This window comes from Nyctereutes procyonoides, unplaced genomic scaffold (genome assembly GCF_905146905.1).
Source record: "Nyctereutes procyonoides isolate TBG_1078 unplaced genomic scaffold, NYPRO_anot_genome, whole genome shotgun sequence".
Classification (NCBI taxonomy): domain Eukaryota; kingdom Metazoa; phylum Chordata; class Mammalia; order Carnivora; family Canidae; genus Nyctereutes; species Nyctereutes procyonoides.
The window spans coordinates 71,351,373-71,356,360 of NW_026575126.1; positions in this window are offsets into that span (position 1 = coordinate 71,351,373).

The following is a 4,988-nucleotide window of genomic DNA, read 5'->3' on the forward strand; positions in this document are numbered from 1 at the left end:
CTCTCTAGCTGGTCTTCTGGGGGAGGGGCCTGCTGTGCTGATTTTCAGGTGTTAGCACTTGGGGGAGCTGCTCTGCCCCTGCCTGCTGCCGGGCTCAGCGGGGGTTGTTTACCCCGTGGGGCCCCAGGAGGAACAGCCGCAGTTGCTACGGCAGCTCTGGAAGCCTGGATTCAGCCTCCGCAGGAACTACGGGGCTTGGGGCTCTCGGTTCTCCGTCTGCAGGGCCTGGAGGCTCCGGGGCGGGGCCGCTGATCTGCTCAGCTCGGGGCAGGAGCGTCCTCGCTGTCCTGGGCCCTCCCGGCCTCTGCCTGTCCCGGGGGAGGCCGGATCCTGGGCTGTGTCCCGGCGCCCTGTGCTCCGGGGCCTGCGCTGTGGGATTCGGGCTCCCGCCCTGCAGCTCCCTCCCTGGAGCCGCTCCTGAGCCCCTCCGAGCTGCTCTGGTCGGTCCCGCCGTGCGCGCTGCAGCCCTTAGGGAGCTCGGAGCACTCTCCTGCGCTCGCAGGTGTCTGTTAGTGTCCCCGGGAGCCCGAGGACATCCCCGCTCTCCTGGGTCCTGCTCTAACTCCCTGCGAGCCCCTTTCCGCCCGGGAAGGTTGGTGCAGCTCCTGCTCCTCCGGGACGGGGCTCTCCTGTCCTGGGGACACTCGCCCCGGCCTCAGCCCGGCTCCTCGTGGGGCCCCTCCCCCTCGGAGGCCTTTTGTTCCTTTATTTCTTTTTCCCCGTCTTCCTACCTTGATAGAAGCGCGGACTCTTCTCACTGTAGCATTCCAGCTGGTCTCTCTTTACATCTCAGGCCGAATTCGTAAATTTTCAGGATAGTTTGAAGGTTATCTAGGTAATTTGGTGGGGACAGGCGATTTGGGGACCCTGCTCTTCTGCCATCTTGCCCCCTATACTACTTAGTTGTGTCTTAAAGAGATTTAAATAATGAGGGGGTAAGGTCATAAATATCTACCTATGCAGTTACATTTCCAGTGCTCTAAATTCATTGTGTAGATCCAGGTTTCCATCTGGGATCATTTTCCTTCTGCCTGAAGGGTATCTTGTAACATTTCTTATACTGTTAGTTTGGTAGTGATAAATTCTTTAAGCTCTAGTATGTCTGAAGACCTCTTTATCCCATTTTTTAAAAAGATATTTTCACCAGGTATATCATTCTAGATTTACAGTTTTTTCTGTCGGTACTTTAAATTTATGACTATGCTATCTTCTCCTTTGCAAATTTTCCAAGAAGAAATTTGGTATTAACCTTATCTTTGTTCCTCTGTAAGTAAGTCTTAGCTGTATCACTGGTTTTGAACAATTCAGTTACGATGTGACTTGTTGTACTCTATTTCTTCTACTTGAGATGGAGCTTCAGATATGAGATTGTATATTTCTCATTATGTTTGGGAAGTTGGAGGCCAATATTTTTCCTTATGTTTTTCCATATCTCTAGCTGTCTTTTTGAATATATGGAATATGGGTAAAATAACTTTATTTTTGGGTAAAATAATTTTTATTGTCCTTTGATAATTTTAAAGTGTGTCAGTTCTGGGTCAGTTTTGATTGATTACTGTCCTCTTGATGGGCTATTTTCCTGCTTGCTTATATGCCTGGTAATCTTGTTTGGATGCCAGGCACTGTGAATTTTACCTTGTTGAGGGCTAGTCAATTTTTTTTATTCCTGTACACTTTCTTCTTTAAAAAATATTTTATTTATTTATTCATGTGAGACAGAGAGAGGGAGAGAGAGAGAGAGAGAGAGAGAGAGAGGCAGAGACACAGGCAGAGGTAGAACCAGGCTCCATACAGTGAGCCTGATGCAGGAATCGATCCTGGGACTCCAGGATCACACCCTGGGCCGAAGGCAGGCGGTCAACCACTGAGCCACCCAGGGACCCCCATATTCCTGTACATTTTCTTGAACTTTGCTTTGGGATTCAGTTTGATTCTTTCAGGTTTTACTTTTATGATCTATATGATAAGTCCGGAGCAGTGTTCAGTATAAGGCTGATTATTTCCCATTACCCAGGCAGCACCTTCCTGAATATACCTACTATCCTATGAATTATAAGTTTTTACAGTCTGGCTGGTGGGAACAGACACTATTCTTGACCCTTTCTTAGTGACAGATCCTGTTTCTTTCAATACTTTTGGATGGTTCTTTGGCATTGGGTAATTTCCTCATAAATTTATACTCATGAGTACTGGATCACATACTTGAGAGAAACCTCTGTGGATCTCTGGGAATTCTTTTCACAGTTCTCTTCTCTCTGGTACAGTCTTTTAAACTCTAGCTGTTTTGATCTCCCCAAACTCTTTAGCCCTATATTTCAAATCGGGAAGTTCACTGGGCTTTTCCTCAGTTCCCTTCCTTTCTGTACCACTGCCTAGAACTCAAGACAGTAAGCTGTGATGATCATAGGGCTCATGTTCTCAACTCAGTGACCATTGTCCTTTGTTGTCTATAGTCTTGAAAACCACAATTTCATATATTGTCTGGTTTTTGTTGTTCTAGGTGAGAGGATAAATCTGGGGTCCCTTTGTTTCATTACTGTCAGAAGGGAAAGCCCCTATTATAGATTTTGATACATTATATTTTCATTTTGATTCAGTTCAAAATATTTTCTAAGGTCCCTTGAGACTTGCTATTTGACTCATGGATTAGATTGTATTGTTTAATTATCAAGTGTTTAGAGGTTCTCCTTTTGTTTTTGTTACTGATTTTCTAGTTTAATTCCCTTGTGCTCAGAGAATGTACTTTGTTTTATATCAAATATTTTATATTTATTAAGACTTCTCTTATGATCCAAGATATAGTCACTATCAAATACCTTTACACATAACTTTCCTATTTCACCATACCCCTTCTCATGTCTGACTTGGCACCTCAGATGTCCCACTTCCTGCTTTCCATATCACAAATGTAATGACCTTATGGTAGTATAATTACACTTACCCTCCCCACGACCCAGCTTTTGGTAATGGTTATTACATCTTTTCATTCTATATTTGTATATCCACCCATATAATGTCTCCTTATTTTTACTTGAAATAATCAGTTCATAAAGCAAATCATGAAAACATTCACCAAATTGTTTACCATGATGGTCTTCATTCCTTCATATAGTTCCACATTTCCATCTGATATTAGTTCCCTTTGGTCTAAAGGGCAGCCTTTAACATTCCTTGTAGTGCAGTTATGCCAGTGATGAATTCTCTTAGATTTCACTTATCAGGACTTGTCTTTTAGCACCTATGCTGTCTTTTCCTCTACAGAAGTGTTGACTTTTAATGTAGTCCTATTTATCTCCATTTTACTAAATGATTTGCAGGTTTGTGTGTCCGTTTCTTCAACCTCTAAATACTGGGGTGCCCTGGGGCTCAGGTCTCAGACTTCTCTATCTACGTTAATTCCCAAGTAATCTTAGTCTCACAGCATGTGTTCACTGATGGCTTTTATGTCTGGCTCCTCCTCTGAATTCCAGTAATAAATGATAATTTAACAGACCCTTGCTGAGCTAGATATTATCCATAGTTCTTGAATGGGAAGTCTGCACTCCCTACCTCTACTTCCTCGCTTTCCATTCATAATTTAACTCACTGCAGCTTGGCTCTTGTCCCATTCTTCCAATGCTACTGCTGAGATTTGTTCCTAAGTAACACAGCCCATCCCCTTTTCTTTTCAAATGAAGTCTTTCATGAAATCAGACAGAAGCAGAACTCCCCTTGCAGCGGGTTAAGGAGAGCTGCCTGCCTTTCTCATCTCTTCAAGTTGCTCGGAGGCCTCTTTACTGAGTGCTGCCTATCCTTTAACCTCTGTAATCCCTCAAACTGCCTGATCTCCAGCCATCCTCCTTTCCATCTCTGTGCCTCTGCACAGTGCTCCTGCATCTGCTTGAACCCGCTTTAGCCAGTTTTTGTCCACTCAGGTAACATCTCCCAGCCTGTCTTCCCCTTTTTCATTCCCTCTCTTTTTTGTGCCTCCGTTATCACTCTGGCCACAGTGAATTGTAGCTTTCTACTTACACATCTCTCTTCTCCACTACACAGAAGGCTATGGAGATCAGAGACCCTGGCTTGTCCCTTTCATCTATTTAATGGCTGTCAGTGGAGTGAATGAATGGTCCAGGAAGCTGAGCTAGATAAAAATCTTAATTGGCAGGCCACCAAGGTGTTTTTTTTTATGGTTTTATTAAGATATAATTCACATACCGTACAGTTCACAGGGCTGTACGATCACCATCATAATTTAATTTTAAAATATTTTTGTTCCCCCTAAAAAGAGAACCCCATTTTCCAACAACACCTTCCCCAGCCCTCGCCAACCACTAATCCACTTTTCCAGACCACCAAATTTAACATAGGGTAAATTGATCACAAATCCTCAAAATCAAACCGATTCTGGACTATGATGTGAAATTTGGTCGGTAACTGTCCCACTCAACCAATTTGTACGGCAGGAAGTCAAACTTAGTTTGCAGCTTCAGATTTGATCCGCAACACATTAGACTCTTGGACTGCATGATCGGGAATTTATTAGAATTAGTTCCACACTGAACAAGGGTGGTTGTTGGGGGCCGGTCTGGCTTTTCACTGTTGCTGTGCAAGTAAATCCCCTTTGGCAGAAACAGGGCAACTGAAAAACTCACCATCTCTGGTAGCAATCGTGAAAAACGTGCCCGGTAACAACCTCTTCCGGGGAGTTCAGCCCTCTGGAAAATAACATGGATCAAGCATTACGTGAGCGGTCGCTTTCCGGAGCTTTTATTTTTAACGCGCCTCTTCACCGGCTCACCCCCGGGTGGGTGCTGCGAGCTGGAGGCGCGGAAGCCGGGAGAACACCGACCGCAGTGTTTCTGTGAGGCGGCCTTTGCGGAGCGGGGTCGGATCTAGCGCGTTGCCAGGCAGCAACGGCGTCGCCCGCGGCGGTCGCTCGTCCGAGTCGCTTGCGCTGTGACGCAACAGGCGCGCGGTGACGCGGCGCACGGCGCGGTGCACGCTGG